Source organism: Rhinoderma darwinii, chromosome 8 (genome assembly GCF_050947455.1).
Source record: "Rhinoderma darwinii isolate aRhiDar2 chromosome 8, aRhiDar2.hap1, whole genome shotgun sequence".
NCBI classification, from domain to species: domain Eukaryota; kingdom Metazoa; phylum Chordata; class Amphibia; order Anura; family Rhinodermatidae; genus Rhinoderma; species Rhinoderma darwinii.
Window position 1 is genome coordinate 34,136,346 of NC_134694.1, and position 25,572 is coordinate 34,161,917.

The window sequence follows — 25,572 nt, forward strand, 5'->3', positions numbered from 1 at the left end:
GGGGGGGGAATTATACTGCATGGGGGTCTGAGCATCTTGCTGACAGCAGAGGGCTCTGTGGGGGAGAATAATCCCCCCCCATAGAGCCCTCAGTAGTTACTATACTGCAAGGGGTATCTGTCTAAACGTCAGATGTTCAGACCCCCCCTTGCAGTATAGTAACTACTGAGGGCTCTATGGAGGGATTATTCTCCCCCCAGAGCCCTCTGCTGTCAGCAAAATGCTTAGAGTATGTCCACACAGAGTTTTTTGCTGGCTGAAAATTCTCAAGATTTTAATTTGCTTGCACGAAAGTTGCCAGTGGCCATTGAGTGCCGCGGGCAAAAACGCAGTGAAGAACGCTTTCTCTACCTCCCATTGATGTCAATGGAAGGTCAGAAACGTAAACGCCCGAAGATAGGGCATATAGCTTCTTTTTCCCGCAAGCCGGTATTAAAGCTTGCGGGAAAAAAAATGCTTCCACCTCCCATTGAAATCAATGGGAGGCGTTTTCGCCCATTTTTTGGTGCGTTTACCTGGCACAGTTTCTCTGTTGCAGTATAAACGCCCCCACCTACCGTCGGCCGATGGGGCAGGAGGCTGAGTAAAGTAAGCGGCGCCTGGTCTTACCTTTCAAATCACAGCCTCACCTTTTAAATCACAGGCTGCTCTGCTCCTCTTGCTGATCTGTGTGCTGCATGCAGCGTCAGAGAAGAGGAGAGTTCTAGCAGACATGCACCTATCCTGCTGCACGTCTGCTAAATAAGTGAGGCCTTGACGCTGCCCCCCCCCCCCACTACTTCCCCCCGCGTTGCCCCCCCCCCCCCCACTCCCGTGATGCACACAAAGCCTGTGCTGGGATTAAAACAGAAGTAGCAGTGCCCAAAATGCCCCCCCCCCCCCTTTTTAGCTGGGTGATGCCGCCTGAGGCAGCAGGCTCACTTCACCTCATGACAGGTGCGGCCCTGGGTGGAGCAACACTGTGAAATGGGATCTAGTCCCAATCTGGGTGCAGGCTTCAGCAGACCTGACTCTAAGGTTCAAATAGGTAAATCAAAACAGAGGAAAAAGGAAGCAGAAATCCAGGTAAAGTGACTACAGTGGTTTATTCACCAATGATGCAGACAATTTACATTTCAGCTACTCCTGGAGCCATTATCAAGCAATGTGACAATGCTCAAATACAGGTGTATATATACACACAAACATCAGGGTGCCAATTAAACAGTATTGTCATTCATGTGTACAGTGTAAATTTTTGCAGTGATATACATTAGACATATTAATGTCATAACATAGAATTACTGATATAGTTACAAAATCAGTGAAACATTAACATGTAAAACAGTGTTATGTTATAATCAGTGCAGGTGCATGGCATAATTAGATAGTCTAGAAGGCTGGCACTCATCCATCATGTGTGTGTGTGTGTGTGTGTGTGTGTGTGTGTGTGTGTGTGTGTGTGTGTGTGTGTCAGGTCCCGCAGCGTCTGTAAACAAACTCACTGCACATGGATCATGATCTGTCCAATCACTATGTGACTGACTGTTCTGACGTGTAGTCAGTCTTCATAGACTCCAAGGGCCATATACTATAAGGGCAAACTGGGCAGAATAAAAGAAGCAAAATAAAACTAAAATGAAATTAAATAAAAGTGTAGAAATTTTAGTTCTAATGTCAGATAAAGTGTCCACACTCGTATATTAACAATAACCACAGGATAAAACTAACATATTAGAGAACTACAGTACTAAGGGGTTAAAAAACTCTCATTTCATAAATAAATCTCGGACCAGCGTATCTAGCTAGTAAAGTTCAGAATACGGTCCTAGGCTTATAATGGGATGCCTATATGTATCCCCAGTCACATTACTGCCCAAGTCCAAGAGGAGAATAGCAGCCTCACAATGAGTGGGAGACATGGCACGCAAGAGAATGTCAGTCCCCCACGTCCAGGTGCCCACACACTAAAAGGAGCCAGTACATGACTGGGTCTAGGTGTCTTAGCTTAACCCAAGAGAGTACCACATCATGACTCACAGGACAGACCCCTTGTCAGGGGTGCAAGTAGGTGGGCTTAAAAGGGGGGCTAATCAACCCACAACCTCTAGATACATACATAGTTAATGTTAGGTATATAGTCGCCTGTGACAATGGCTACACAGTCATCTATGGTGGTACACAACCATCAGTAAAGGTGGGAGTGCAGTGTGTGGACACAAATAACAATTACCCAGTGGACTTTTAGCATGGCGCTCAGTAGGATCTACGTCAAAAGAACTATGCAAAGTGATATAGTCCAAAACATTTATTGAATACAAAAAAATTGCTAAAAAAATAACTAGTGACAATAGAAATAACGATGAAAATGTATCCGTCCATTCCATCCATGCTCATTCTATGTCGTAGTATTTCAATCTAGGAATTAAAAGAAAAGAGAATATGAGTATAAATTAAATTAAAATAAGGTTATAAGAGAAGCACATGTACATCCTACTACTTAGGATCGATGTTGGTGAGGATCAGTGGGCAAGTATCAGAAGAAAGGGTTTAGATTGAAGTCAATATTCAGTCCCCTAGGTTGGAGGGTATCTAACCTGTTGATCCACCCCAGTTCGTGTATTTTGAGTAGTTTTTCACTGTCCCCTCTCCTCCTGAGGGGTGGGATATGGTCAATAATAGAAAATCTTAACTGGTTCACCCTTTGGCCAGCTCAATGAAATGTCGGGGAATTGGAAGCTTGGTTTTCTTAGTATTAATAGATGACCTATGATTATTAAGTCTAATTCTGCATTCAGTGGTGGTCTCACCTACGTATAGCTTATTGCATGGGCACGTCACAACGTAGATAACAAAATCAGATCTACATGTGAGGTAATTTTGATTTTGTAGATCCGTTTGTTGGAGGGGTGCACAAATGTTTCGCCCTTAGTCATCAGCCCACAGTTATCACAGCCTAGGCAGGGGATGCAACCAGGTTTAAGCGAAGATGCTAAACTGGGTCCCTGTCTACCTGGGCCTATGTCATTCTTTACTAATCGGTCCATTAAGTTTTTGTTTCTCCTAAATTACTTAAGAGGCGGGGATATCAGTTCAGTTATTCCCTTATAGTAATCGAACAGTCTGCATCATTGGTGAATAAACCACTGTAGTCACTTTGCCTGGAGTGCTACTATATACTCTAGAGCAGGGGTGGGGAACGTCCGGCCCGCAAGATCATTTGGTCCGACTCGACCTCAGTCTGACCGCCGCTGCCGCCATTAGTCTGACCTACTCCCTCACATTTAGGAGCAGGAGAAGGGCAGACGATGCCAAGTATGGTGGCGGCAGTCTGAGTGAGGTCGGTGCGAGCTGGCCCGAGTGGTTCAGTCCAGTCACCTGACCTGAGTCAGTTACGTGAGGTCAGGTAACTGGACTGTGCAAGCACAAAAGTGGACCAGTCCGGTCACCTGACCTGAGACAGTGACGTGAGCTATAGGGGTTGCAACTCCGTCACTCACAGCACAGTGCAGAGGAGGAGAAGGATCTCCTCCACCCATCGTGGGAACGGGGATAGGTAAGTAATTATATTATTTTTCTATTAGGTACATATTGTATGGGGGGCATTATACTGTATGGGGCAGCTATGGGGGGCATTATACTGTAAGTTGCAGCTATGGAGGGCATTATACTGTATGAGGCATTATACTGAATGGGGCAGCTATGGGGGAATTACACTGCATAGGGCATTATAGTGTATGGGGCAGCTATGGGGGGCATTATACTGTATGGGGGCATTTTACTGTATGTGACAGTTATGGGTGGCACTATACTGTGGGGCAGCTATAGGGGCATTATACTGTGGGGCAGCTATGGGGGGCATTAGACTGGGGGGCAGTTATGGGGGCATTATACTGTGGTGGTCAGCTATGGGGGGCATTAGACTGTGTGGGAGCATCTATGGGGGCATTATACTATGTGTGGGGTAGCTATGGGGGGCATTATACTGTGTGGTGGCATTATACTGTGGGGGAATTCATGTGGTCTGTCGAGCAAGGCAGCTGGGCATAGGCGTGCACAGGTGTTTGGTTGTGTTGGGGAGGGGTAGGTGGGCCCAAGCTGAATTCTTGCACCAGGGCCCATGAGCCTTTAGCTACGCCCCTGCAGGCCGACACAGTCCAGTCACCTGACCTTACATCAGTGATTGAGGTCAAGTGACTGGGCTGGTCCACTCCTGTCACAGCACGCCCCGACCTCACTCTGACCGCCGCTGCCGCCGTGTCATTCCCTCCTTGTCTCCGTCCTCCATACTCACTCACATTTAGGAGCAGGAGAAGGGCGGATTGTGCCAAGTATGGTGGCGGCAGTCTGAATGAAGTCAGTGCATGCCAGCCCAGCCCAAGAGTGGACCAGTCCGCTCATCTGACCTGAGTCAGTGATGTGACGTGAGGTCAGGTGACCAAGCTGGTCCACTCCTGTCACAGCACGCCCCGACCTCACTCTGACCACCGCTGCTGCCTTGCCATTCCCTCCTTGGCTCCGTCCGCACTCCCTACTTAATCGAAGTTAGGTCAGGTGACTTAAAGGGGCTTTTTTCATCAAGGACATTTATAATATATCCACGGGATATGTCATAAATGTCCATTAGATGAGGGTCCCACCTCTGGGTCCCAGATGTATCTCAAGAACAGGGCCCCTGTACATCGTTCTACCTCTTTGTGTTGTGGCTGAAGTGTGTGATTTCCGACCATGAAGAAAAAAACAGCGTAGCTTGCTGAGCTACGCTGTTTCCGTAAGTCCCATAGAACTGAATAGTAGTTACGGAAACAGCATAACTCCCATGCTACACTGCTTCCATAACTGTCATTCACTACTATGGGAGTTATGGAAACAGCGCAGCTCAGCGAGCTACGCTGTTTTCTTCTTCATGGTGGGAAATCAGCCGGAACACAGAAAGGTAGAACTGGGTTTATGGGGCCCCATTCTAGAGATAGGTGGGGGTCCCAGAGGTGGGACCTGCATCTCTCTGACATTTATGACCTATCCTGTGGATAGGTCATAAATGTCCCTGAAGGGAAAACCCCTTCAAGTAAGTAAGTAAGTCGAAAAACAACTTACTGCTGTGAGCACCTCTTTTCAAAACGTATCATTGTTAAGCGTCAAATGCGCTCCAGACTGACCGACACAACATTATCAATGCCGGCTAACATCACACGCCTCACCAAAGAGAGGCAGTTCCAGCCATCACATTGTTGCTGTACATTGTATGACTTGTATAAAATATGTCTGTACATCTTTCAAGTATAACCGGTAGCACTGGCATTGAATACCGCGCTTGAAGGACCCGACCAAAGAAAACTTCCTTCTATTATTGGCACAAAATTGAAAGAGAGAGCAGCATAGTGTTAATAAATGAGGCCATATATTCTCTTAATGTCTTCCCATCTTTACAAGTCCGAAAGAAGCACAATATAAGAAAACTAGATGCAGTGTCAACACAAACATGTGGATATGTTAATCACCATCTATTTTTTACACTTGAGCGGTACCTCCCCTTACGCCCCCTCTACTTGGGTCCAGAGCGTGAGAGGAATTTTTTATGAGGGTAAGGGCATTAAGGTTCTCTTCTGGCTCCCAAGACCTCTCCTCAGGAACAAGCCCTTTCCAGTCCACCTGTTAGAAAGTCTTTCCTCCTACTCTCTTGTAGTCCAGAATCTCCTTCACCTCAAAGGCGTCAGGAGAACTTCTGGGAGCAACTGCAGAACTAGGAGATTTACTGTAGCGGTTCAGGACCACAGACTTTAAAAGGGACACATGGAACGAGTTGGCGATTTTGACAGTAGGAGGCAGCCGAAGCTTATAGGACACTGGGTTGATCTGTTGTAACACCTCGATGGGGCCCAAGGAACCTGGGAGCGAATTTGTCGGAAGGAATCTTCAGACTAATTTTCTTTGAAAAGAGCCAGACCTTGATTCCGGGGAGAAACTGAGGAGGGACCCTTCTCTTCTTATCGGCATATGCTTTTATGCAATCCACTCCCTGAATAATCGTAGACTTGATCTGCTGCCAAATGTGAAGTAAAGTCCTGAATGAAGAATTAGCTGCAGGCACTTGAGATATAGTTGGCACTGGAAGAGGAACTTGTGGGTGCTGACTGCATACAATATAGAATAAAGAGGAAGCAGCAGACTCACTTGTATGGTTATTGTATAAGAACTCCGCACAAGGCAGGCGTTGTACCCAATTGTCATGTTGGACAGAGACAAGATGACGGAGATAATTCTCTAGTATTTGGTTGATCCTCTCCACTTGACCATTAGACTGTGAGTGATAGGCAGAAGAGAAGTCCAGCTTCACATGCAAAAGATTACACAGGGCTCTCCAGAATTTCGACGTGGACTGTACACCCCAGTCAGAACCAATATGAAAAGGTAGCCCATGTAGATGAAAGATATGTTGGACAAACAGATCTGCCAGACGAGGAGAAGAGGAAGGCCCGTTAAAGGAATAAAATGTGCCATTTTAGAGAAATGAACCACTACTACCCAGATCGTAGTACATCCAGCAGAAGGTGGAAGGTCAGTGATAAAGTCCATAGCAATGTGTTGCCAGGGAGCATCAGGCACCGGCAGAGGTTGGAGCAGACCAGCAGGTTTAGAATGAAAGAACTTGTTTAGGGCACAATTGGCACAGGAGAAAGCAAAGTTCAAGACATCCCTAGGTAGCGAGGGCCACCAATAATGACAAACAGTAAAGTCCCGAGTCTTGTGGACACCAGAATGTGCAGCCAGTTTGAAATTATTTTCCTGTCAGCAGGACAGACAAAAATCTTTCCAGGAGGAATGTCCTTGATCTGCAAAGGATTTACAGCAATAATCCTAAAAGGATCAATAATATGTTGAGGTTTCCCTTCTGAGTCGTCAGTTTCAAACTATCGAGACAGGGCATCGGCCTTAATGTTTTTGTCTGCAGGGCAGGAGTGGAGAACAAAACTAAATCTGGCAAAGAACAGTAACTATCTAGCTTGACAAGGGTTCAGTCGCTGTGCAGACTGCAGATAGATAAGATTCTTGTGATCGGTGTAGATAATGATGGGATGAGCGGACCCTTCTAGCAGCTGTATCCATTCCTCCGAGGCCAACTTGACAGCAAGCAATTCTTGATTCCCAATGGAGTAGTTGCGGTGCGCAGTAGAGATGAGTTTTGGGAAGAATCCGCAAGATACTGCCTTACCCTTAGAAATATTCTGGGACAGGGGTGCTCCAGCACCAATGGAAGAGGCATCAACCTCCACTGAAAACTGTTGCATAACATCAGGATGATGAAGGACAGAGGCAGACGTGAAGGCGCTCTTGAGGTTGGAGAATGCTGACTTTGGCTCAGGGGTCCAGTCCTTAGCGTTCCCTCCCTTTCTGGTAAGACTGAGATAGGAGCGGTAAGGGACGACAAATGTGGAATGAACTGACTGTATAAATTAGGACATGGCCACTCCAAGACGGACTTCACCTTCTCCAGGTACATTTGAAGACAACGATCAAAGACAATATAGCCCAGGAAGGGCAATGACCTCTTTTCAAATATGTACTTCTCCAGTTTTACGTATAATTTATTCCCCCTTAGCCGCAACAAGACTTACTTCTGATGAGTCATCAGATCGGGTGAGTAGATCAAGATGTCGTCCAGATACACCACAACAAAGACATATAGAAGATCATGGAAGATGTTGTTCACGAATTCTCGGAATACTGCTGAAGCATTATACAGTCCGAAGTGCGTGAGAAGATACTCGTAATGACCGTCTTGGGTGTTAAATGTGGTTTTCCATTCATCACCCTTGCGTATAAGAATCAGGTTATAGGCCCACATTTATCCAGCTTAGTAAAAACCTTGGCTCCATGAATCCTGTTGAGGAGCTCAGAGATAAGCTGTAAGGGGTACTTATTTTTTACCGTGACTTGGTTTAACCCACAATAATCAATGCACGATCACAGTGACCAATCCTTTTTCTCCGCTGAAGAAGACTTCCTGATGAATCCTCTCAACAGGTTCTCCTTGACATACTCAGACATGGCCTGGGTGTCAGGCAAGGAAAGCGAGTAGACCCGTCCACGATGGAGTAAGACTCGAGGAAGCAACTCTATAGGGCAGTCATATGGAAGATGAGGAGGAAGAACTTCTGCCTCTTTCCTGCTGAAGACATAAGCGTAGCTGGCATACTGTGGGGGCAATCCTACGAGTGCCTGAGGTAGTGGGGAAAGAACGGGACAAACCTGAACAGGCAGTGGTGCGGACATTGAGATCCCCACTGCAGGACCTCAAGGACTGAAGCATGTTGGCGAAGCCATGGTAATCATAGCAAGATGGGGTTGATAGCTTCGGACAAGACAGAGAAAGCTATCAGATCTGAATGAAGAACTCCTATCTGTAGTCTCAGAGGTTTGGTGATAGACAGGATAGGGTCAGGGAGAGACTGTCCATCTACAGAGGTTTCTCTAGAGGAACAGTGGCCAAGTGAAGACTAAGTCCTGGGGATAACATTTGCAGCCTCTCCGGAATCCAAGTAAGCATGCCCACAGTGCGATCCTTCACTGGTGACGATCGATACAGGAATAGACAGTCTATTAGAGAACTTCGTAGCAGGGGTGGGTTTACTTAGATTTGTCTCTCCAATCAACCCTAGGTGCTGGAGATTTTCAGGTTTCTGAGGACATTGATGCACAAAATGGCCCTTGTGGCCACAATACAGACAAAGACCTGAAGAGTGTCTGCGCTGTTTCTCCTGGTCAGACAATTTGAGTCTGTCCACCTGCATGGGCTCCTCAGGTGGAACAACTGAAGAACGCAGTAGGAGTCTCTGGAACTTGGGTGCCAGTCTATAGAACCGTCTCTCCTGGTTGGCCTCCTGAGCATGTTCCTGAACTCTCATGTCGATCCTAATTGCAAACAGGATAAGGGCATCCAGGGTGGATGGGAGGTCACGAGCAGCAAGCTTATTCATGATGTGTGGAGACAATCCTTGCCAGAAAGTAGCCACCAAGGCCTCATTATAGCTCTGGGCCAGCATACGGAAGGAGATGGCATACTCTCCTAAGATTGATTCCCCTTGTTTGAGGGTCAGCAGGCAGGCAGCTGCAGAGGATGTTCGATCCGGTTCCTCGAACACTGTATGGAATGTCTCTAGAAACAGTGGTAGGTCAAACCCTCTCCAAGAAGGGATTTGCCCATGCCAGGGCTTTGCCAGCAAGGAGAAAAATATGCAAGAGATGAGCACGAAACTTAAAGTGAATAGTACACTGATTAACAAAACCTCTACAGGTCCCAGGATCCCCGTCGTAGTGAGGAGGTAGAGGTAACAAGACTGCAGACCCAGGACAGGCAGGAGGAATAGCAGGTAGTGGAGCATCGGTAGTAGCCAGAGGAGGAACAGAAGGATGATCCAAACAGTCAATTATGGATTTTACCGCCTGTAGTGCCCAGAAGGGCACGCATGTCTGCTTGTCCGTCGTGGAGTGGCAGCTGATTAACCCCTTAACCCCATTAACCACCGTCTTTTGACGTCAGGCAGTTCAGGTACTCAGTCTACAGCGACGCCTTTTGGCGTCGCTGTAGTAGAGGGGGTTTAACGGCACCCTGGTGAAATCTGCACTAAAAACCGGCTGTAAGTAACAGGTCCGGTTCTTAGTGCAGCCATCAGGACCTGCCGATTTCGTCGTAACAGCATGTGACCGCTGTGACAGCCAATCACAGCGGTCACATGCTGTTACTGCGTACAGAGCCGCCGGGAGTGTCTAAATGACAGCTCCTGCTCTAAGAACGAGCTGTTGCTAGCAGCTCTGTTCTTAGAGCAGTGATCAGGAGCCAATAGTATTGGTTCCTGATCTTTTGTGATCACTATGAGATCCAATCATAGTGATCACTACTGTAAAATAAAAGTAAAAACATGTATCTGTTTCTCCTCACTGTTCTAGCTGTGGAGAGAAACAGATACAAGTGTGTCAGTGTCCCCACACAAAATCACTTGTTCCTCACACACAGTTTATAAAAAAAAAACACATTTTTTTCAGTATTTTATAGTATATAGTATATACATATATATATAAATATAAATATATTTACTGTATATACTAAGAATCGTACTATAAACTACTTTCTTTTTAGGGTACGCTGTTAGACGGCGTGTACGCTGTTAGGCCGTGATTTTCGGGTCGGCCGGCTGCGGACTGTTTTCAATGAGCCCGGACCGCAAGGACCGCAAAAACTACGGTCGTATGCATGGCCCCATAGAAAAGAATGGGGCCGCAATTCTCCCGTGGATTTTCGGGGGAATTGCGGCCGCAAAAACACGTTTGTGTGCATGGGGCCTTAGACGGCGTAGGGTGCTGTTCTGGGCTTGGGTTTACGGTTTGAACAGAACCGATAAAAACAAGGGGACATATACAAAAACACCGAAAAAGGCCATACTTACAAATGGACACAGCCAGGTCAGAAACGCTGATGAAGGAATGAGCAGGTGCTTTAAATAATAATAGCCACTCCCACTGGTCTTGAGGGGAGTGGTGTGTGTGGTGCATGGGATGTATAGTAAGAAATAATAAATGAATAGTGTGTGTGCAAGTGTAATACTATGAGTGAAATATAGAGGGCAGTAATGAGTGAAGTGCCTCAATAGAAATAAATGGATAATGGGGTGCAAGTGTGTGAAACATGGAGGGATAGTGTGTACGTCATGAGGCACAACGTGTATAGCCAGGTAGAAGCCTATTTGTGACGCTTTGATAGTTCATAGAGCGGGCTACCCTGCTTGCTATGCCAAACAACAACACACCATGCTCTCCCAGCATCAAAGACCCGGCTGTGTCCAAGAGAAGCGAATATATGTAGTAATGAAAAATACCTGTGGTATTAGTAATCATTTTGGCCAAAAGGACGCAAGCTCGCAATCCACGACAAGGATCCCCAGACTTGCGAGTCCCTAACTCCTTAAATGGAACAGAACGTTTACGGTTTGTGTTAGGCGTAGGGTTTATGTTTAGGTTTGAAAAAAAAAAAACTTAAAAAAAACAATAAAAAAAAAAACGTTTCATTCTTTTAGTGTTCTTAGTTGATTAGTTGATAAAAAAAATTTTTAAACCGTTAGTTCCATTTATTATTTGCGGTTTAGACTGTATTAACATTATGGCTGCCAGAAGATACAGCGTTGAGGAAGCCTATCAGATGCTATGCTCAGATACGGATTCTGCATCTGAAGTTGAGCTTTTAGGGTATGTGCACACGTAGTGACCAAAAACGTCTGAAAATACGGAGCTGTTTTCAAGGGAAAACAGACCCTGATTTTCAGACGTTTTTTTGAGCAACTCACGGTTTTCGCTGCGTTTTCGCTGCGTTTTTTACGTCCGTTTTTGGAGCTGTTTTCATTGGAGTCTATGAGAAAACGGCTCCAAAAACGTCCAAAGAAGTGTCCTGCACTTCTTTTGACGAGGCTGTATTTTTACGCGTCGTCGTTTGACAGCTGTCAAACGATGACGCGTAAATGACAGGTTGTCTGCACAGTACGTCGGCAAACCCATTCAAATGAATGGTCAGATGTTTGCCGACTTATTGTAGCCCTATTTTCAGACGTAGAACGAGGCATAATACGCCTCGTTTACGTCTGAAAATAGGTCGTGTGAACCCAGCCTTACTTGAAAGCGACAGCGAAAGTGTCGCTTCAAGGGATTCTATGGATATGAGACCCAGCACCAGTGATATGGGAGACGGCGCAGTTGCCACAACGTCCATTCAAAGTGCAGCCCCTGAAATTGCACAACCCCACCAAACCGATTTAGTGTGGGAACCCACGAGTTTATTTTCTCCCACCATAAATGACTTTATTGCTACTCCTGGCATAATTACGGACCAAGTTTTGGAACATTTTGTGCAGGAAACAAATTTGTATGCCAGGCAGTACATTGCCAATAAGCCTTCGTCACCTAATGCCAGGTTGTGAAATCCCACAAATTTCAAAGGGCATCTCTCATTCCGTCAATTCATACCCTCAAAAAGTGCAAAATACGGGGTAAAGATCTACAAGTTATGTGAAAGCACTACTGGCTACACATGTGCATTTAAGATCTACGAGGGTAAAGACAGTGAATTTAATCCACCAGGGTGCCCTCCAAATATTGGTACCACTGGTAAGATTGTGTGGGATTTAATTGGCCCTTTCCTACACAAGGGGTATCATGTATACACGGACAGTTTTTATACCAGTGTGCCATTGTTTAGCGCCCTTCATTGTGCCAACACCGGAGCCTGTGGCACAATACGCAGGAATCACAAAGGTTTCCCACGTAAACTTGTGGATAAAAAACTACGAAAAGGGGGAGTCATGCACTTTTCAAATTGAGAAGATGCTGGCTTTAAAATTTCGTGACCGCAAGGACGTCTACATGATCAGCACTGTCCATTCAAGTGCAACAGCAACTATTAGAGAACGTGGGGCCTCTGCAGATAGACAAAAGCCTGTGTGTGTCATCGGCTATAACAAATTCAGGTTGCGATGCAGAACGCATTTGTCCTGTACAAAAAATCAGCGGGCAGGGCGACATTCTTTGAATTTCAGGAGAAAGTGATTGAAGATCTCCTATTTCAATCTGCAGACCAGAGAGTAGTCCATGAGTCAGAGGATGTACACCGACTTGTTGAAAAACATTTTTTACACCCCATCCCTTCAACATCTAACCAAAAATACCCCAAAAAACGGTGTCGGGTCTGCAGCAAACGAGGACAGCGAAGTGAGTCACGATATTATTGTTCCGCTTGTCCTTCCAACCCTGGTCTATGCATAAGTCCCTGTTTTGTCCTTATTAGAGATGAGCGAACTTATGAAAAGTTCGGTTCGGCAAGTTCGCCGAATTTCGTGCAAAAGTTCGATTCGGACCGAACTAGTTCTGACCGAACCTGTAATACAAGAAAGCCCCTAAAAATCGTGTATAACACTGTTTTAAAGCCCTAGAAGCCCTGTATAACACTCTTAGGTCACCCATGAGTGTATCCAAGTACTTTTGAGCTGTCTTTAATGCAAAGTTGGTGTCAAAGTTACGCCAACATGTATGGCTCTAGGAAAACGGATGGGACACGGAGATAACTAACAGAAACCACTGCACTTGTGCATGTTGTATGCTTAATGCATTGTTAAAAAAGGTACAAAAATTTACCATTTTAGGCGGCTGATGCCTGCCAGGGTTCATACATATAAGGTGGTAAAAGAAGAAGCAATGGCTTTTGACAAGCCCTCCAAAAATTGACCCTTTTTATTGGCAGATGCCTGCCGGGGTTCATCCATACATGGATGTAAAAGCAACAAGCAATGGCTTTTCACAAGCCCTCCAAAAATTGACCCTTTTTATTGGCAGATGCCTGCCGAGGTTCTTCCATACATGGATGTAAAAGCAACAAGCAATGGCTTTTCACAAGCCCTCCAAAAATTGACCCTTTTTATTGGCAGATGCCTGCCGGGGTTCTTCCATACATTGATGTAAAAGCAACAAGCAATGGCTTTTGACAAGCCCTCCAAAAATTGACCCTTTTTATTGGCAGATGCCTGCCGGGGTTCTTCCATACATGGATGTAAAAGCATTAAAGCAACAAGCAATGGCTTTTCACAAGCCCTCCAAAAATTGACCCTTTTTATTGGCAGATGCCTGCCGGGGTTCTTCCATACATGGATGTAATAGCATTAAAGCAACAAGCAATGGCTTTTCACAAGCCCTCCAAAAATTGACCCTTTTTATTGGCAGATGCCTGCCGGGGTTCTTCCATACATTGATGTAAAAGCATTAAAGCAACAAGCAATGGCTTTTCACAAGCCCTCCAAAAATTGACCCTTTTTATTGGCAGATGCCTGCCGGGGTTCTTCCATACATGGATGTAAAAGCATTAAAGCAACAAGCAATGGCTTTTCACAAGCCCTCCAAAAATTGACCCTTTTTATTGGCAGATGCCTGCCGGGGTTCTTCCATACATGGATGTAAAAGCATTAAAGCAACAAGCAATGGCTTTTCACAAGCCCTCCAAAAATTGACCCTTTTTATTGGCAGATGCCTGCCGGGGTTCTTCCATACATGGATGTAAAAGCATTAAAGCAACAAGCAATGGCTTTTCACAAGCCCTCCAAAAATTGACCCTTTTTATTGGCAGATGCCTGCCGGGGTTCTTCCATACATGGATGTAAAAGCATTAAAGCAACAAGCAATGGCTTTTGACAAGCCCTCCAAAAATTGACCCTTTTTATTGGCAGATGCCTGCCGGGGTTCTTCCATACATGGATGTAAAAGCATTAAAGCAACAAGCAATGGCTTTTCACAAGCCCTCCAAAAATTGACCCTTTTTATTGGCAGATGCCTGCCGGGGTTCTTCCATACATGGATGTAAAAGCATTAAAGCAACAAGCAATGGCTTTTCACAAGCCCTCCAAAAATTGACCCTTTTTATTGGCAGATGCCTGCCGGGGTTCTTCCATACATTGATGTAAAAGCATTAAAGCAACAAGCAATGGCTTTTCACAAGCCCTCCAAAAATTGACCCTTTTTATTGGCAGATGCCTGCCGGGGTTCTTCCATACATGGATGTAAAAGCATTAAAGCAACAAGCAATGGCTTTTGACAAGCCCTCCAAAAATTGACCCTTTTTATTGGCAGATGCCTGCCGGGGTTCTTCCATACATGGATGTAAAAGCAACAAGCAATGGCTTTTCACAAGCCCTCCAAAAATTGACCCTTTTTATTGGCAAGGGTGAGTAGTAGCAGCACATTAAAAGACACTGGACGACAGTCACAGGACAAAGCCCTGTGGTGGGGCAGGCCTCAGGCCTGCTTGTAGCAGACGGGCGGCAGTGGAGGTTTATTGGTGGTAGTAGTCGAGGTAGCCAACACAGACAGCAAGGGTGCAAGCAGTAGTAGCAGTAGTAGCAGCACATTAAAAAAAAGAGAGACTGGACAGTCACAGGAGGACAAAGCCCTGTGGTGGGGCAGGCCTCAGGCCTGCTTGTAGCAGACGGCAGTGGAGGTGTATTGGTGGTAGTAGAGGTAGACTAGCCAACACAGACAGCAAGGGTGGTAGGACTGGTAGTAGCAGCAGCACATTAAAAAAAGAGACTGGACGACAGTCACAGGACATAGCCCTGTGGTGGGGTAGGCCTGCTTGTAGCAGACGGGCGGCAGTGTAGGTGTATTGGTGGTATTAGAGGTAGCCAACACAGACAGCAAGGGTGCAAGCAGTAGTAGCAGTAGTAGCAGCACATTAAAAAAAAGAGAGACTGGACAGTCACAGGAGGACAAAGCCCTGTGGTGGGGCAGGCCTCAGGCCTGCTTGTAGCAGACGGGCGGCAGTGGAGGTGTATTGGTGGTAGTAGTCGAGGTAGCCAACACAGACAGCAAGGGTGCAAGCAGTAGTAGCAGTAGTAGCAGCACATTAAAAAAAGAGACTGGACAGTCAGAGGAGGGCAAAGCCCTGTGGTGGGGCAGGCCTCAGGCCTGCTTGTAGCAGACGGGCGGCAGTGGAGGTGTATTGGTGGTAGTAGTCGAGGTAGCCAACACAGACAGCAAGGGTGCAAGCAGTAGTAGCAGTAGTAGCAGCACATTAAAAAAAGAGACTGGACAGTCAGAGGAGGGCAAAGCCCTGTGGTGGGGCAGGCCTCAGGCCTGCTTGTAGCAGACGGGCGGCAGTGGAGGTGTATTGGTGGTAGTAGTCGAGGTAGCCAACACAGACAGCAAGGGTGCAAGCAGTAGTAGCAGTAGTAGCAGCACATTAAAAAAAGAGACTGGACAGTCAGAGGAGGGCAAAGCCCTGTGGTGGGGCAGGCCTCAGGCCTGCTTGTAGCAGACGGGCGGCAGTGGAGGTGTATTGGTGGTAGTAGTCGAGGTAGCCAACACAGACAGCAAGGGTGCAAGCAGTAGTAGCAGTAGTAGCAGCACATTAAAAAAAGAGACTGGACAGTCAGAGGAGGACAAAGCCCTGTGGTGGGGCAGGCCTCAGGCCTGCTTGTAGCAGACGGCAGTGGAGGTGTATTGGTGGTAGTAGAGGTAGACTAGCCAACACAGACAGCAAGGGTGGTAGGACTGGTAGTAGCAGCAGCACATTAAAAAAAGAGACTGGACGACAGTCACAGGACATAGCCCTGTGGTGGGGTAGGCCTGCTTGTAGCAGACGGGCGGCAGTGTAGGTGTATTGGTGGTATTAGAGGTAGCCAACACAGACAGCAAGGGTGCAAGCAGTAGTAGCAGTAGTAGCAGCACATTAAAAAAAAGAGAGACTGGACAGTCACAGGAGGACAAAGCCCTGTGGTGGGGCAGGCCTCAGGCCTGCTTGTAGCAGACGGGCGGCAGTGGAGGTGTATTGGTGGTAGTAGTCGAGGTAGCCAACACAGACAGCAAGGGTGCAAGCAGTAGTAGCAGTAGTAGCAGCACATTAAAAAAAGAGACTGGACAGTCAGAGGAGGGCAAAGCACTGTGGTGGGGCAGGCCTCAGGCCTGCTTGTAGCAGACGGGCGGCAGTGGAGGTGTATTGGTGGTAGTAGTCGAGGTAGCCAACACAGACAGCAAGGGTGCAAGCAGTAGTAGCAGTAGTAGCAGCACATTAAAAAAAGAGACTGGACAGTCACAGGAGGACAAAGCCCTGTAGTGGGGCAGGCCTCAGGCCTGCTTGTAGCAGATGGCAGTGTAGGTGTATTGGTGGTAGTAGAGGTACTAGCCAACACAGACAGCAAGGGTGCAAGCAGTAGTAGCAGTAGTAGCAGCACATTAAAAAAAGAGACTGGAGAGTCACAGGACAAAGCCCTCTGGTGGGGCAGGCCTGCTTGTAGCAGACGGCACTGGGGTGGATTGGTGGTAGAAGTAGTAGCAGCTGCAGCACCAACAGCGGCACATTAAAAAAAGAGTGGACAGGACAGAATCCCATAGTAGCAGGCGGCAGTAGCAGGCGGCAGCAGCAGCAGCAATGTAAGATCTAATCAGTGGCATCAGGCACAGGGGTTTTAAAATCCTCACCGATCCACGCTTGATTCATTTTCAGAAACGTGAGATTTTCCAAGCTGTTGGCGGACAATCTTGTTCGCTTAGGGGTGACGAAGCCCCCTGCTGCGCTGAATACCCTCTCTGACGCTACACTGGAGGGTGGACAAGACAGTACACCCATGGCAAACTGGGCCAGTTCTTGCCAATGATCCAATCTGCTGACCCAGAAGTCCATGGGGTCTGGGATCAGCATTTCTGACGGAGAAAGGGCACAGTCCAAGTACGAGTGAACCTGGTTGTTTAGGTGCTGCACCTGGAGATGGTGAACATCCCTTTGGTGACTAGTGCTACGATGTGTGTCAGGTCGGGGTATTGGATGTAAAAATGTTGTCATCATATTTTCCAAACTGAATTGGCTGCTGCTGCTGCTGCTGCTGCCGCTGCTGCCACGGCTGCCGCCTATTGCAGAGGTAGCTCTGCCAGAGGCGGTGGAACGATGAGACAGTGGGGAGCGGAGAGTGGCCCCCCGGTCAGACATGCTTGCAGCGGGTGTCTGCCGTTTGAAAGCCATGACAAGCTGGCTGCATAGCTTCTCTCTATAATAAGCCAATTTTGCCTCCCTCTCGGAAGGCGCAAAAAACTCCCCCATTCTGGCTTTATACCGAGGGTCTAAAAGTGTGGCTATCCAGTAGTCATCTCTTTGCTTCATGCTAACAATACGACAGTCAGCGCGCAAGTAACGAAGCATACAGCTCGCCATCCTGGCCAGCGTTTCAGAGGGCCCGGTTGGTTCCATCTCCGCCCCATACTGCCATGGTTGTCCATCATCAAGGTCGTCGTCAGACTCGTCATCACCACCATCACTGTCATGTTGTGCGGCTGCCTCGTCCCCTATCCCTTCCTGTGATTCCATCTCCAAATCCAGCTCCTCTTCAGGTCCTGTTTCCTCATCCTCCTCCTCCTCCTCAACATCCATAGCCAGATGTGATCCTTCCTCCATCCTTTGCTGAATCATCGCTGTGAGCGTTTGCTCCATAATGAATATCAGCGGCATAACATCGTTCATTCCGCTAGCGTCACGGCTCACAAATCGTGTGGCCTCTTCAAAGGGCCTCAAAACGCGACATGCGTCTCTAACCAGCTGCCAGTGCCTGAGCTCGAAATTACACTGGCTCCAAACGCTGCCCGTCTGCTGCATCAGGAAATCATTCACGGCTTTCCGCTGTTCGTACAGACGGTCCAACATGTGCAGGGTGGAATTCCATCGTGTTGGAACGTCGCAAATCAGGCTGTGTTCTGGGAGATTGTTTTGACGCTGCAAGTCCAGGAGGGCGTGCTTAAATGCATACGAACGTCTAAAGCGAACGCAAACCCTCCTGGACATGGCCAGCACACCCTTCAAACCAACATATGACTTTAAGAAGCGTGTTATGACCAGATTGATCACATGTGCCATGCAAGGAGCGTGTGTCAGGTGACCTAGACGCAGTGCAGCCACAACGTTCTTGCCGTTATCAGAGACAACATTGCCCAGTGTGAGTTTCAGAGGAGACAGCCAGCGTGCGATTTCCTCCTTGATGCACAGCAGCAGCTCCTGCCCTGTGTGGCTTTTCTCGCCCAGGCTCAGCAGGTGTAAGACAGCGTTGTGGCTCTTCACCTTGCACCTATGAAAAGAGGAGGGAGGAGGAGTGGAAGATACGCTGTGTCCTGTCGGGGACGGGAAGACCTCCAAGGAGGAAGGCAAGGAGGAGGAGGAGGAGTAGGAGGAGAAGGATGGTAGGCGCCTGGTGTCCGGAGTTGAACTAGAAACATACAAGCGTGGAGGTGGTAATGCCTGGCATTGCTGCGGTGGTGCATCGGACTGCAAAATATTGACCCAGTGGGCCGTGAAAGACATGTACTGTCCCTGCCCATAGTTGCTGCTCCACGTGTCGACGGTGGCATGTACCCTGCTGCACACGGATAATTGCAAGGACTTGGACACCTTTTCCTCCACATGCTTGTGCAAGGCAGGGACAGCTGTTTTGGAGAAGTAATGTCGGCTAGGTATTCGCCACCTAGGCTGAGCGCACGCCATCAATTGCTTGAAGCCGGCGGAGTCGACCAGGTGGTATGGCAGCGACTGCACCACCAACAACTTTGCCAGGTGTGAATTAAGCCGCACGACAAGTGGATGACTGGGTATATATTGTTGCTTATTGGACAACGATTCCGTAATGGATAACTGACGGGACATAGGAGGAGCACTAGATGACAGTGATGATGATGATGACAACGACATGGTGGATAAGGCCTGGCTACTACTTAGATGACAGGGACTCGGAGCAGCAGCAGCAGCGGAAGAGGGGTCTTCATTAGATGTACATGATGGTGGGGCATGTTGATTGTCCCACATGGCCTTGTGATGCCGTTCCATGTGTTTACGTAGAGCAGTAGTTCCTACATTGCTGCCCTGCCCACGCCTTACTTTCTGCTTGCAGATACGGCACTGTGCCATGTTTTCCTCCTCTGGGAAGGTACAGAAAAATTGCCACACGGCAGAGTACCGTAAAGAGGTAGTACCACGTCCACCACCACCACCACCACCACAACCACCCGAGCTTGCCCCTTGTCTGGCAGGCTTTTTTCGGGAACCTACACCAGCATCTGTGTCGCCGTCACCGGCTCCTGAGCTGACCCTACCGCTGCAACGTTTTGCAGATTGACTTCTGCCCCTACCTCGGCTTGGCTGTTTATCACATCCAGTGCCGCCACTACTACCCTCCTCCTCTGACGCCGTCATCACCTCGTCACCTGGTTCCCACGTCCTGTCTAAAACAACATCATCATCATAGCCTTCCTCATCATCCCCGCCACTTCTGTCACTGTGTTGTGAATGTGATGTGACATCATGGCGGGCTCCATGCCCCCCCTCATTACTGCGTCTGCCACCACGGCTACCACCACCAACACCCCCACTACCGCAGCTATGCGTCTCGGTCACCGCTTCCACCTCCACCACCGCCGCAACACACTCCGTTGGCTGACTCGCGGAAAACAAATCATCATCATCACTATGTTGTTCAGTATCTTCCTTCGCACCCGAGGAGATGTCTCTTAGGACTCTCAGGAAAGATGGCTTCCCGCTAGGAAGGGGGAGCGAAGACATAGATGATGGAATGGAAACGCTAGAAATACCTATATTACTACTGTCACCGTGCCAAGGAACTGTAGAGGATCTGGAATCCAACGAAACCTGGCTTGAAGCCAGATCGTCAGAGTCTTCCTGCTGAGATGACCGCGAGCCAGCCAACCAGTCCACAATGGCCGTATTGTCTAAAGTAACCCGCCCACCGGAGGAGATGGACAAGTCTGGCTTGCTGATACTACTACTAGCAGGCACATGGCAGCTGCTACTAGTGGAACTGGGCACATGTCTTGTGCCACAAATGCTGCTACTGGGTCTGGCACCAACAGATCCAACATTTGGACTGGAAGAGGAGACGGCATGGGTGTTTCTTCCTCTACCCCGTCCTTTCACAACCTTTTTTTTCCCAGACATTTCAGAGCCCCTTTTAAAAGCGTATTCACACACGGACACTGGCTTGGCAAATGGCAATGAATGAGAATTTCAATCAGCCTCGCTGCAGTGCACTCAGGGAATGCTGGGCCTTGTAGTACTACTAGGCTGCCTGTATGGCAAGTTGGATTGTTATTCCAGGGATGAGCCCCTTTTAAAAGCGTATTCACACACGGACACTGGCTTGGCAAATGGCAATGAATGAGAATTTCAATCAGCCTCGCTGCAGTGCACTCAGGGAATGCTGGGCGTTGTAGTACTTCTAGGCTGCCTGTATGGCAAGTTGGATTGTTATCCTGTTAATAACGGCCAGGGATGAGCCCCTTTTAAAAGCGTATTCACACACGGACACTGGCTTGGCAAATGGCAATGAATGAGAATTTCAATCAGCCTCGCTGCAGTGCACTCAGGGAATGCTGGGCCTTGTAGTACTACTAGGCTGCCTGTATGGCAAGTTGGATTGTTATTCCAGGGATGAGCCCCTTTTAAAAGCGTATTCACACACGGACACTGGCTTGGCAAATGGCAATGAATGAGAATTTCAATCAGCCTCGCTGCAGTGCACTCAGGGAATGCTGGGCGTTGTAGTACTTCTAGGCTGCCTGTATGGCAAGTTGGATTGTTATCCTGTTAATAACGGCCAGGGATGAGCCCCTTTTAAAAGCGTATTCACACACGGACACTGGCTTGGCAAATGGCAATGAATGAGAATTTCAATCAGCCTCGCTGCAGTGCACTCAGGGAATGCTGGGCCTTGTAGTACTACTACTACCACTACTACAAAGGCTGCCTGTATTGCAAGTTGGATGCAATGGGGATGAGCCCCTTCTAAAAGCGTATTCACACACGGACACTGGCTTGGCAAATGGCAATGAATGAGAATTTCAATCAGCCTCGCTGCAGTGCACTCAGGGAATGCTGGGCCTTGTAGTACTACTAGGCTGCCTGTATGGCAAGTTGGATTGTTATTCCAGGGATGAGCCCCTTTTAAAAGCGTATTCACACACGGACACTGGCTTGGCAAATGGCAATGAATGAGAATTTCAATCAGCCTCGCTGCAGTGCACTCAGGGAATGCTGGGCGTTGTAGTACTTCTAGGCTGCCTGTATGGCAAGTTGGATTGTTATCCTGTTAATAACGGCCAGGGATGAGCCCCTTTTAAAAGCGTATTCACACACGGACACTGGCTTGGCAAATGGCAATGAATGAGAATTTCAATCAGCCTCGCTGCAGTGCACTCAGGGAATGCTGGGCCTTGTAGTACTACTACTACCACTACTACAAAGGCTGCCTGTATTGCAAGTTGGATGCAATGGGGATGAGCCCCTTCTAAAAGCGTATTCACACACGGACACTGGCTTGGCAAATGGCAATGAATGAGAATTTCAATCAGCCTCGCTGCAGTGCACTCAGGGAATGCTGGGCCTTGTAGTACTACTAGGCTGCCTGTATGGCAAGTTGGATTGTTATTCCAGGGATGAGCCCCTTTTAAAAGCGTATTCACACACGGACACTGGCTTGGCAAATGGCAATGAATGAGAATTTCAATCAGCCTCGCTGCAGTGCACTCAGGGAATGCTGGGCGTTGTAGTACTTCTAGGCTGCCTGTATGGCAAGTTGGATTGTTATCCTGTTAATAACGGCCAGGGATGAGCCCCTTTTAAAAGCGTATTCACACACGGACACTGGCTTGGCAAATGGCAATGAATGAGAATTTCAATCAGCCTCGCTGCAGTGCACTCAGGGAATGCTGGGCCTTGTAGTACTACTACTACCACTACTACAAAGGCTGCCTGTATTGCAAGTTGGATGCAATGGGGATGAGCCCCTTCTAAAAGCGTATTCACACACGGACACTGGCTTGGCAAATGGCAATGAATGAGAATTTCAATCAGCCTCGCTGCAGTGCACTCAGGGAATGCTGGGCCTTGTAGTACTACTACTACCACTACTACAAAGGCTGCCTGTATTGCAAGTTGGATGCAATGGGGATGAGCCCCTTCTAAAAGCGTATTCACACACGGACACTGGCTTGGCAAATGGCAATGAATGAGAATTTCAATCAGCCTCGCTGCAGTGCACTCAGGGAATGCTGGGCCTTGTAGTACTACTAGGCTGCCTGTATGGCAAGTTGGATTGTTATTCCAGGGATGAGCCCCTTTTAAAAGCGTATTCACACACGGACACTGGCTTGGCAAATGGCAATGAATGAGAATTTCAATCAGCCTCGCTGCAGTGCACTCAGGGAATGCTGGGCCTTGTAGTACTACTAGGCTGCCTGTATGGCAAGTTGGATTGTTATTCCAGGGATGAGCCCCTTTTAAAAGCGTATTCACACACGGACACTGGCTTGGCAAATGGCAATGAATGAGAATTTCAATCAGCCTCGCTGCAGTGCACTCAGGGAATGCTGGGCCTTGTAGTACTACTACTACCACTACTACAAAGGCTGCCTGTATTGCAAGTTGGATGCAATGGGGATGAGCCCCTTCTAAAAGCGTATTCACACACGGACACTGGCTTGGCAAATGGCAATGAATGAGAATTTCAATCAGCCTCGCTGCAGTGCACTCAGGGAATGCTGGGCCTTGTAGTACTACTAGGCTGCCTGTATGGCAAGTTGGATTGTTATTCCAGGGATGAGCCCCTTTTAAAAGCGTATTCACACACGGACACTGGCTTGGCAAATGGCAATGAATGAGAATTTCAATCAGCCTCGCTGCAGTGCACTCAGGGAATGCTGGGCGTTGTAGTACTTCTAGGCTGCCTGTATGGCAAGTTGGATTGTTATCCTGTTAATAACGGCCAGGGATGAGCCCCTTTTAAAAGCGTATTCACACACGGACACTGGCTTGGCAAATGGCAATGAATGAGAATTTCAATCAGCCTCGCTGCAGTGCACTCAGGGAATGCTGGGCCTTGTAGTACTACTACTACCACTACTACAAAGGCTGCCTGTATTGCAAGTTGGATGCAATGGGGATGAGCCCCTTCTAAAAGCGTATTCACACACGGACACTGGCTTGGCAAATGGCAATGAATGAGAATTTCAATCAGCCTCGCTGCAGTGCACTCAGGGAATGCTGGGCGTTGTAGTACTTCTAGGCTGCCTGTATGGCAAGTTGGATTGTTATTCCAGGGATGAGCCCCTTTTAAAAGCTTATTCACACACGGACACTGGCTTGGCAAATGGCAATGAATGAGAATTTCAATCAGCCTCGCTGCAGTGCACTCAGGGAATGCTGGGCGTTGTAGTACTTCTAGGCTGCCTGTATGGCAAGTTGGATTGTTATCCTGTTAATAACGGCCAGGGATGAGCCCCTTTTAAAAGCGTATTCACACACGGACACTGGCTTGGCAAATGGCAATGAATGAGAATTTCAATCAGCCTCGCTGCAGTGCACTCAGGGAATGCTGGGCCTTGTAGTACTACTACTACCACTACTACAAAGGCTGCCTGTATTGCAAGTTGGATGCAATGGGGATGAGCCCCTTCTAAAAGCGTATTCACACACGGACACTGGCTTGGCAAATGGCAATGAATGAGAATTTCAATCAGCCTCGCTGCAGTGCACTCAGGGAATGCTGGGCGTTGTAGTACTTCTAGGCTGCCTGTATGGCAAGTTGGATTGTTATTCCAGGGATGAGCCCCTTTTAAAAGCGTATTCACACACGGACACTGGCTTGGCAAATGGCAATGAATGAGAATTTCAATCAGCCTCGCTGCAGTGCACTCAGGGAATGCTGGGCCTTATAGTACTACTAGGCTGCCTGTATTGCAAGTTGGATGCAACGGGGATGAGCCCCTTATAAAAGCGTATTCACACACTGGCTGAGTAGTGAGTAGTGGATGAGCCCCTTCGATTTCTGAATTCCTGCCTTTTAGATTCCTAAAGCTTTCCCTTACTGCACAGAGATGCTATTCCTACAGCTCCTGTCTGTAAAATGGCCGCTGAGCTCCGTGCATAGACTTTTATTGCAGGCTTGAGCCCGCCCCTATGCTGCCTCCCGATAGGCTGGGAGAGCCGTTTGCAAGGCATTATGGGGTAGCCTGATGTCAGGTGATCTTCTGTAATCCTCCATTTTAGATGTAACATGTGGCAGGCGCCAAAATGTAGCCGGGTTCGGTCAAAACGGGTTCGGCCGAACCCGGTAAAGTTCGGATTCGCTGCGAACCGAACTTTTCCTGAAGTTCGGACCGAAACCGGGTTCGGTTGTCCCGGTTCGCTCATCTCTAGTCCTTATCAATACACTATGGGCTTTATTACAGTTTTGTTCAGGTTTTTGGTGGACCTCTTACACCCGACAATACTTCTAGAAATAGCGACATTAATTTGGGGAGTAGTGGTCCTTTACTGTATCTATACATAAGGTGTGGGACACTGCCCCTTTATATATTCTACAGGTGATTGGTTGTTTTGTGCACATGGCGGTTCCTACCTTGCCGGGCAGGGGCTTGTTATGGTGTACCGCGTCACTTGGCACATTCGTCCCTTATATAGGGATTGATGGAGCTAAAGAGACGTCGTATGACCAGTCACTTTGAATAATAAAGTCATTACAGCCCTACAAATTTTCTTTCATCCTGTGAACATGCTCTAGTTTTCCACATAGCTGGATACATTCTTCCTCCTTTTTTTTTGGATATATTGCCTTTTTCTGCCAACAGTTTAATAAATTTTCCCACTCTAACTTACTATATATCAGAGCGGGTTGATATACATAATGTCTATGGACTGACATGATTTCAGGACAGCTGCTTTCTTAGCACGACATAGTCATAGGGTGTAGAAACTGTTAGGGACATATATTTCTCAATCTAGAAAAGTAGAATCCTCCCATTTTCAAGCAAAATGTGTGTCCTGAAAGCCTCCGGGTGCTCCCTTCCTTTTGGGTCCTGCCGTGTGTCCAGGAAACACATTAGGGCCACAATGGGGATATTTTTGAACACAGGAGAAACAGGGTGATACATTTTCTGGTGCATTTCCTTATTCTCATGTCCTCTGTACAAGAAATCTGACCTTAAAATGACACATTTGTGAAAAAAAGTTAAATACAATTT